At 38.8% G+C, this 10,547-nt stretch overlaps 1 pseudogene; it reads left to right on the top strand.

Moving 5' to 3' along the window:
* Positions 1-5,872: 5,872 nt before the first annotated feature.
* On the top strand, positions 5,873-9,548 carry LOC122013453 (annotated as a pseudogene).
* Positions 9,549-10,547: the final 999 nt, after the last annotated feature.

Genomic DNA, 10,547 nt, shown 5'->3' with positions numbered 1-10,547 from the left:
TGCTCCTCTTGATATGAGATAATAGTCTGAAGTGCATGACCTTCACCATCAGTTCTTTTCTTCTAATTTTTGGTCTTCCCATGGATTTTCCAACATATTTCCTATGTGTGCCACAGGCGTTTGCAATGGTCACACCATGCTTTTCCAAAACTTTTGCTATCTTTCTTTGCTTCCTCTTGAAAACCTTTAGTAACAAGGGAAGAGCTTTTCAAACTTGAATTAGTAGAGACTAAGGTACATTTGTTAAGCATAACCAGTTGTCGAGCTTCTTCTCTGCAAACTTCTGAAAATACTTCACGGATTGTTGGTAGAGGTGTCTTTCCTAAGATTTGACCCCTTACTTCATCTAGATCATTTTTGAGTCCCGCCAAGAAAATAAACACCCGATCATTCTCTTGCCATTTCATAAAACGAACACTATCATCAACACAATTTCAAATATTATCATAGCATAGATCTAGTTCTTGCCACAATGCCATCTACTCATTGTAGTAGGTGTTGGAACCCCAAGGTGATTTTGATGTGATCAACAAGTTAAGTTAGGTCCTGTCATGTTTTAACCTTGTGTCTAAGTGTGCAGGAGCTTAGGAGCACAGGGAGTCGAGCAAAAGACGCAGCTAGCGAGAAGGATGGCACGGGAGGGAGCCGACGGGCTCGATGCGTCGGAGGTACGAGGCGCTGCGGAAGAGTACGTGGGCGAACGAGAAGGAGGCGTACGACATTTCCGAGGGAGGAGAAGCCGGAGCGGAAGGTTGCTCGATAAGGTCGAAATTGAGTTCGAGTGAGCCTTATTTCGGTTGGCCGAAATCACCCAAACGAGCGAAGTCGGAACGGAAGACCCGAATCGAGGCGAGCAGTACCGGAGCAGAGGGATCGGACCAAAAGTCAATCCTGTTGACTTTAGTGGTCCGGGCGCTCGGAACCATTCCGGGCGCTCGGAGCCATTCCAGGCGCCCAGAGTTGGATTTTGACCAGGATCACGTCAAACGCGATCCGTTGCGAAGGGAATAAAATTTTATCCCCTCCCAGACACCTGAACCCCTTCCAGGCGCCCCGACCAAGGCTATAAATACAGCCTTGGTCCAGAAGCTTCAAATCAACTCAAGAATTGTAATTCCAACACTTGTGTGCTTCCTTTAGACTTTAGCTTCTTCCTTTTTGTGCTTTCACTGCTGTAAGAGGCTTCTCCGCCCGAAGGAGATATTCTAGTGCGTTCTACTCATTGGATTAACAATCTCCCCAGTTGTAACCAAGTAAACATCTTGTGCCTCTTCTTTTCTGTTTTAATTTATTACTTTTTATGCAAGTGTTCTGTTGAAAGTTCGAGAAGGGTCTCTTTTTGCTTTTGCAGACTATTCAACTCCCCTTCTAATCGGCCGACGCGATCCAACAAGTGGTATCAGAGCGAGGACGCTTTAGGAGGACTAACCGCCGAATGAAGCACTGAACTAATGGTCGGACCAAGCATCTACTCGCCAAAATTCAAAGGGAAATTCGCTACCTGGAAAAAGCGAATGCAGGTATTTTTCGAAATCGACTTTGAATTACTTCTTATAATGGAATTTGGTTTTGTAGCACCGGAGGACAAAGAAAAATATCAATGGATGAAAAAGGAGCAGGCCGACTACATGGCAAATGACAAAGCAGAGTACCATCTGTTGAGCGTTCTTCTGCCACAAGAAGTCAACCGAATCGGCAACTACGACTCCGCAAAGGAACTTTGGGAGAAGTTCCTTGAGCTACATGAAGGGACGTTCGAAGCCAAGCTCGCAAGATGGGATCTACTTCGCAACCATCTCACCAACCTGTGACTTGGAGAAGATGAAACAACTGTGCATTTGCACTCGAGAGTCAAAGAGCTTATCACCAAACTTTCGAATCTCGGAGAAAAGGTACGTAACCGAGATTCGCTAAGGTACGTACTAAATTCTTTTCCTAGAAATACGAAATGAGCATCACTAGTAGATGTCTTTTATATTTCTAAAGATTTAGAAAAAATTACTTTAGAAGAATTATTCTCGACATTTGAAATGCATGAATCAAGATGTGTAGGTATGAAGGCGCCCAAGCACAACGTCGCCTTCAAAGCATCGAGAGACGAACCTGAGTCAGAGTCCTCTCTCGACGACAAGGAAATGGTTATGATGATAAGACGTTTCAAGAAACTTTGTAAATCTAAAAATACTAACCATCCGTAGGGTAAAAAGAAAAGGATGATCTGCTGCTACCACTGCAACGAAGAAGGGCACGTCAAGGACAACTACCCCAAGTTGAGGAATAAGGACAAGGACAAAGGTAAGACGCCTGTCCAAAAACACAAGGTCTTAAAGGCGACGTGGGATGATTCGTCATCCGAATCGGAAGTCGAGGCCTTTTCCGGACTTGCACTAATGGCAAGTCATCAAGACGACGACTGTGAGTCAATCTCTTTCGAAATGAGCATCGAGAGCATCGATGAAGGGGGAGCTACGTCGAAAGATAGCAGCAGTTCAGGGGAGACACGAACAACGAGATCGACAAGGTAAATCAGGTACGATCTCTTCCTCCCGATAAATTATTTAAGTTTATTAAACTGTTAACTAAGGATTGCTGTAAGTTAGAAAAAGAAATTAAAAATTTAAAACTAATACTAGCTAAATCTTGCCCTTCAGAAGAGTTAGACAAATTAAAATTGGAAAATGATAATTTAAAAATACAAGTAAATAATTTGAAAAACCATGCATGCTCATCTAATACAAATGTTAGAAAATTTAATAATCTAAATTGGTATTTTAGATACCACAAGGGACAAATTAGGAATATTTCAAAAAAAACATGTCCTTAAGAAATTTTTAGTTAATCTAGTAGGCTGGAACCTATATTGGGTTCCAAAGTCCTGTTTAACTTGAACCATTAATTAGATTTAGAGCTTTCAGCGAGAAAATTAGACATTAAATTTCTTTATGAGACTTTTTCTAAAAAAGTGATTGTTGCTCCAATAACCAAGAAGGCCTAGTGCCTTGCCACTGCCTGGAAGCCAAAATATTGAAAGAAAATGTTTAATTAACTTTCTGATAAAACATTAAGATTGAAATTTAATAATGCTTTAAAAAGTTTTTTAAACATTTTTTTGGAAATATTTCAAAAATATTTTTTTTATATATACTTAGAAAAAATTTCTTGCGTAAAATTTTTACTTAAAAAAAATTCTCAAAAATTATTTTTGCCTAAGTTAAAATTCCGTCTGAAAATTAGAAATTATTGCTTAAATTTCTTTAAGCAGAAAATTTTCTTACCCAAAGTTTTTACTTAGAAAATTTTCAAAGATTTAAGTTAGAAATTTTTTTTTAGCAAATTATCTAACTTAGGATTTTTTTAAGAAACTTAGAAACATTTTTGAAAATTGTTGCAAATTTTTAAGTAGAATCATTAAAATTATTTTCAAAATTTTCTAAGTTTTAACCCTTATATTTTTTTCTCGGAACCCCATTTTTTATGTTTAAGCAGAAAATTTTCTTACCTAAAGTTTTTACTTAGAAAATTTTCAAAGATTTAAGTTAGAATTTTTTTTTAGCAAATTATCTAACTTAGGATTTTTTTTTAAAGAAACTTAGAAACATTGTTGAAAATTGTTGCAAATTTTTAAGTAAAATCATTAAAATTATTTTCAAAATTTTCTAAGTTTTATCCCTTATATTTTTTTCTCGGAACCCCATTTTTTATGTGATCAAAGGGGGAGAAAGAAAAGTATAAGTCTAGGGGGAGGTAGACCATTTTTTCTACAATTTCTCTATCTTTTTACACTTTATTGCAATATTAGTTATTTCTTTTTATGTCTATTTACCCTAGCTTAACTTGGGTTGCTTACATCAAAAAGGGTGAAATTGTTGGAATCCCAGGGTGATTTTGATGTGATCAACAAGTTAAGTTAGGTCATGTCATGTTTTAACCTTGTGTCTAAGTGTGCAGGAGCTAGCTTAGGAGCACAGAGAGTCGAGCAAAAGACGCAGCTAACGAGAAAGACGACACGGGAGGGAGCCGACGGGCTCGGCATGTCTGAGGTACGAGGCGCTGCGGAAGAGTACGCGGGTGGACGAGAAGGAGGCGCGCGACGTTTCTGAGGGACGAGAAGCCTGAGCGGAAGGTTGCTCTAGAAGGCCAAAATTATGTTCAGGTGAGCCTTATTTCGGTTGGTCGAAATCACCCAAGCGAGCGGAGCTGGAGCGGAATACCCAGACCGAGGCGAGCAGCATCGGAGCAGAGGGACCGGACCAAAAGTCAACCCTATTGACTTTAGTGGTTCAGGCGCCCGGAACCATTCCGGGCGCTCGGAGCCATTCCGGGCGCCCGGAGTTGGATTTTGACCAGGATCGCGTCAAACGCGATCTGTTACGAAGGGGATAAAATTTTATCCCCTCTCAAGCGCCTGGACCCCTTCTAGGCGCCCCAACTAAGACTATAAATACAGCTTTGGTCCAAAAGCTTCAAATCAACTCAAGAATTGTAATTCCAACATTTGTGTGCTTCCTTTAGACTTTAGTTTCTTTCTTTTTGCGCTTTCACTGCTGTAAGAGACTTCTCCGCCCGAGGGAGATATTCTAGTGCGTTCCACTCCTTGGATTAACAACCTCCCCGGTTGTAACCAAGTAAACATCTTGTGACTCTTCTTTTCTGTTTTAATTTATTGCTTTTTATGCAAGTGTTCTGTTGAAAGTTCGAGAAGGGTCTTTTTTTGTTTTTACAGGCTATTCAACCCCCCTTCTAGTCGACTACTGCGATCCAACAGTAGGAAGTCACATCACGTCCCCCTTGCTTTGCTTACCATAGCCTTGATTTTAAGCTAAAAATTTGCGAAGAGTTCTCCAAATCTGAATAAGTGTCTCTAGTTGCCTCCCACACCTCTTTGGTTGTAGGTAGGAACAAAAATGACTTTCCGATAGGCGGCTCCATGGAATTGACTAACCATGCGATAAGGAGCAAAATTTCAGGTTTCCAGCCTTTCAATCTGGGGTCTCCATCAGTTGGTTTTATCGCTTCTCCGGTAACATATCCAAGTTTATTTGTCCCTTCGAAAATCAAACGCACGGTCTGTGACCATTTTGTGTAGTTCTTTCCGTTTAGACGCTGAATATTAACTTGGAGTGAATTAGAGAATACCTCCGTCGAACCATTGAAAGATATCAGTGGATTTAAATTTGAGTTGACAGTCATTTCTTCTCTAGACACCATCGAATTCCTACTTGTGTCGGTTAAGGCAGTCTTCCATGGATGTTGATTTGCCATGGAAAAAAATAAACCCTAGATCGAATCTAGGGTTTTGTTCTGATACCATGAAGAAAACGGGGAAGATTGAAGGAAAAAAACTAGAAGAAGAGAAATTTTTTATTATTCATTTTCAACTAGACATTACATTAATAAAATAGAAGATACAAAGTGATGAAATAGGAACAAATAAAAGAAAGGAAATATAAGAAATGGAAATTACTAAAATTAATTATTTCTTCATTTTTCAAGATTCTTTCCTGATTTTATGCAATCATTATCTTAAAGATTATTTTCTAATTTTCAAAGATCATTTACTGATTTATGGATCTCCTAATTTTCCAACCGCATATAAAAACCAATATATTTCTTTTTTTTTTCTTTTTCTTTGTTGTTCATCAAATACATCAATTAATTAGCTAAAACCCCATTTTAAGTGACAAATGCAAACCTTTTGGAAGATCATAAGACTAATGTTTGCATAGTTGTTCTTGTGCATAGATAATGGCTGCTACAATTGGTATGCTTCAGATTGTTCAAAAATATATTTAGATATATTTCTAATTATTTTCTTGAGTTGCATTGTGGGACTGTTTGTTTGAGAAGGTTAAGAGAAGCATGAGTTTCTGGCATGGGCAAGTGGGCATACTATCAATATTGGTTCGATTCTTTTAGAAATATTGATGTCAGGTAAGCTGTTTTGTGGTTACTGAATATTGATTGGTATGTTTTCGTAACTAGTAGTTTCTTCTTAATTCTTTTAATTTATGCCCGCAAGTTTTCTAAGTTTTGATTTTTCAGAAACTCTTTCCAACTGTTGAAACTAGTATACTTCAAAGTTGGATTTCCATATTTTATTGAATGCCGGAGAATATAGGGCGTATTGGTGCGTGTTGATAGAAACCTTTGATGCAGATTTTATTTATTCTGCTAGTGTGCTATAACTTTTGTATTTCAGAGTTGGAGGTTGAACAACGTGCTGAAATGTTGGAGTGTGGAAAACTTGTAAAACTGAAATGGAGCTGAGGTGATTTTGTTGTTGAGTTTTAAATCTTGGTTAGAGTGGAATCTAACTTGCCACATGGGACGTTGGTTTTTAATGTTGGATTTTTTAAGACAAATGTGTTGCTGTGTTAAAACTTGGATTGGATCAAATTATTAAGATGGATATTCTGTAGCATTGTAAGTCTTTTCACTTCAATGGAAGTGTGCAAAAAGGATGAACCTAATGTTGGGATTTATAATAGCTGGCCTAATATGAAAATCTATTGTGAAGTTGTATGTTTTTTAACTAACGCGGACTGCAATGATATGACTGAGTTGAAACTGATAGGTAGGCTGTTTGTTCTCTAAGCTAGAATTTTGTTTTTTTGGCTGCTGCTGTTTATGGCATTCGCAGCTTGGATTCTTGAGTTAGACTGCTGGGTTTATGGTTTTATGGTTGAAACATGTTCCCTTTTTTTTTTAGTTTGATATGTTTTATGGTTTTATGGTTTTGTGGTTGAAACCTTCATCAGATCCATCAATTAATTAGCTAAAAATTCCATGACTAATTTTCTGTCATTGTAACCATTGTTGTCCAACTACAGTGCACTTAAGAAGAAATTGAAGGATATGATGCATGACTTCCAGGTACTTGTATTAATACCTCAGACAATTTGAGGTCAGCTACTAGTGTGCAGTATGCTTGATCAAGGTAATTTCTAGCAGATTTTGAGGCAAACTATCCAGAATGACTATAGAGAGGCATTTGAGAGATGGGTGTTCACAGGTTTCATTCTTTCTTCTTTTCTGACAAAACTATTTAGATTTACTATTTCTGAATTTTTTTTTCTAGATTTGGCAATAACTGGAACTCGACCAACTGACGAGGTAAGCATTATCACTATATGCTATTGGAAAATAATCATGCTGGATAATATAGTCATATAGACTTACACTGAGCTGCTCATTCATGTGTAGGTGATTGATCACCTAATTGAAACTGGAAATAGTGAGCAAATATTTCAGAAGGCAATTCAAGAAATGGGAAGAGGACAAGTATGTTGAGTTCTTTTTTGAGTACTAATTATGAACAAGAACATTAACTTACAGATAGTTTTTTAGTTGTTCAGAATAATTATTAATTGGTTCTCCAGGTAATTGGCACAATAAAGGAAATCCAAGAGAGGCATGATGTTGTGAAGGAGATAGAGAAAAAACTCCTTGACTTGCATCAGGTAATTGTTTCAGAATAAACAAATAAATTAAAGAAAATTCAGATAAGTTGCCCAGAAGATTTCTTCTTCTTTTTTTTTCCGGTTTTCTTTTGGCACATAGGAGTTTATGGACATGGCTGTATTAGTGGAGACACGGAGAGATCCTAGATAACGTTGAGTCTCAGGTTTGTCTTCATTTATTCAAGACATGGATAGAATTAGATTTTATATGATCTTGATCTTGACACTATTTATATTGATACGGTGCATAATAGTAGGATCTGATCAAGGGAGCGTAACAGTCAGAAGTCAAGAGGGTGTGGCAGTCAGAAGTCAAGAGGACGTGGCAGTCGTAAGTCAAGGGGGCGTGACAGTCAGAAGTCAAGGGGGTGTGACAGTCATAAGTCAATGGAGCGTGGCAGTCGTAAATCAAGGGGGCGTGACAGTCAGAAGTCCAAGGGACGTGGTGGTCAGAAGTCAAGGGGACGTGACAATCAGAGGTTAAGAAGATGCATCGCCCCACAAGGGGCCTGTAATGTTAAAGGTCGTTACCCAGCTAACTCTCCATCAGGATGTCCAAGTCAAGAATTCAGAGGGGTTACTCGGGCGAGGGGCCCAGGTCAGGAGTTCAGAATGGACGCCTGGATAGGATGCCCAGGTCGGGAATTCAGATGGGTTACTCGGGCGAGGGGCCCAGGTCAGGAGTACAAAATGGACGCCCGGATAGGATGCCCAGGTCGAGAATTCAGATGGGTTACTCGGGCGAGTGACCCAGGTCAGGAATTTAGAATGGATGCTCGGTCAAGATGACTAGGTCAAGAATTCAAACAAGGTATTCGGGTGAGAAGTCTAGGTCGGGAATTCAGACAGGTGAATCGGTCGAGATGCCCAGGTCAAGAAGTCAGATTAGTAACACCAGGAATAAGGAAGAAGGAGAAGGTACCATCTCCACTGGCCAGGTTTTCTCATAGCAGACCCATATACACCAATTTGATGCACCTGGTCGAGATATGACGGACTACTCAGATACACCCCGGTCAGGCTGGGCGATCGTTGGCTGTCAGGAGTTCTCTTGTTCCCGGTCAGGCTTGGCGATCGTTGGCTGTCAGGAGTTCTCTTGTTCCCGGTCAGGCTTGGCGATCGCTGGCTGTCAGGAGTTCTCTTGTTCCCGGTCAGGCTTGGCGATCGCTGGCTGTCAGGAGTTCTCTTGTTCCTGCTCGATCAACGAAAACGACAACAGAGTCAGAGAATCGTAACCACCTGTTAGAAAATATCTGCTATGTGTTACAGTATATTCTAACGGTCTGTGACCAGCTGATAGCAAAACCTTCCTTTGACCTATAGGAGGATGCCAAGTGTCACCCACCGCCAGACAGAGTCTGACACCCGACATTCCCTAATACTTGCCAGAAGCCCTAAGTACAAATGGTCATATAAAAAAGAGTGTCCTCTCCCTGGCACAGGTACGCTCACTCACCTTTTCGCATCTATCTTATACTTTCTGCATTTTTTACTTTTCATCTGGGGAAAAAGTACCTAACTTGAGCATTGGAGGGCCCGCTCTGGGGACTTTTCCCTGGTTCTTGGTATCTAACGTGGAGAGTGTTCGTCTGCGTGTGCGCAGGGAACTCATGCTTTGTCATCCAGGACACCGCCCCTCGTCAGCAGCCCAAGGAACCCCCTCATGAAGTACTATACTCGTAGGAAGTCTACATCGCCTTCCGTCAACGCCAGCGATAGCGCAGCCAACCTCCATCTGACTCAAATTCCGGACGGGATCATATATAATCACAAGATGAGTATTACAAAAAAAAAAAAAAAAAAAAACCTCAACTCTACAAGTAGCCAACGCGATGAAACATGTGCAATTTTGTACAGATGCTTTGCAGACTGCGAAAAGCCTCTCAAAGAAATCAAGAAAGTGCATGATAATAGTTATAATCATCTACTACCACTGGTGTGTAGTTTCAATTTCTTATATACAATTGGATATTTGTCTCATCATAGCTGTAAGTTCCTTCTCATATGTTATTCCTCAAGAAAAAACAATAGATGTGTTTATTACTTTTTAATAAATCTGTTATATTCAGGTCCCAATACCTTTATTGAAATTCTTTGAGAGCGGATGTTTAAGCCATCTTTGTCGACTATCCTTCAAGAGAATTCAAAGTAGGTAATATTCTCTTTTAAAATTACATTCTTATGTAGGAAAAGTGGCATTCATTTGCAAGCTAAGTAGCCTAGTGGTATATGGGTTGAAGCATAAGTAGGAAATTTAAGTATTCATAACTCTTTGGTAATTAGGTGTTTTAAGCTACAAGTGTTTTGGCTATTCATAACTCTTTTGGTTTAGTGAGCCTTCTTTTTACAACTAGTTCGTTCAACACATGTGTAGGTGTGTAGTTGTTTTGCTACAAGTGTTATATATATATGTTTTTAAGGGTGATCATTTAAGATGGAATGATGTCTATTGTTTTGTTACAAGTGTTGTATATATTGCTTGTACTTCATATTGCTTTGGCTCGCATAGATTTTTTTATAATTCTTTTTGATGTTATTGTATGGTGCATATTAATCTAGTAAGGCATTCAAATTTTAAATGGTTTATTATTCTCTTGTGTGTTGAGAAACGATAACGGTTAAAAACACAACAGTTAAAATAACAATGGTTTATTATTTTTTTTAATACAATGACAACGGATAAAAATCGTTGTCTATCAACAAAAAAATCCGTGGTAAATTGACACGTTGAAAAAAATAGGGCGCTAAAAAATAATAGTTAAAAATCGTTGTCTATTCACTTGAAATACAATGGTGAAAAATTATTATCATTTTAGGAAATGATAACGATTTTTAACCTTCGTCTTTGAGCGCTTTATCTTTCTCAATGCGTCAATTTTTCATAGTTTTTTAAAGTCACAAACAACGATTTTGAACTATTATCTTTTAGTATTTTTGTTATAGTGGAAAATCAATTTATATATCTCATAAGAATTATAAAGAACTCCGCCCATGATGACCAGTCATGGCCGGTCCCAAGCCCGGATAAAGGAGGAGGGTTGCGTTAGGTTGCCAGCCAGCGTCAAACTATGGCAAAATTTCATGAAT

Source organism: Zingiber officinale, chromosome 8B (genome assembly GCF_018446385.1).
Source record: "Zingiber officinale cultivar Zhangliang chromosome 8B, Zo_v1.1, whole genome shotgun sequence".
Taxonomy (NCBI): Eukaryota; Viridiplantae; Streptophyta; class Magnoliopsida; order Zingiberales; family Zingiberaceae; genus Zingiber; species Zingiber officinale.
Note: the sequence above shows the minus strand (reverse complement) of the source record. Positions and strands in the feature narration are given on the sequence as shown.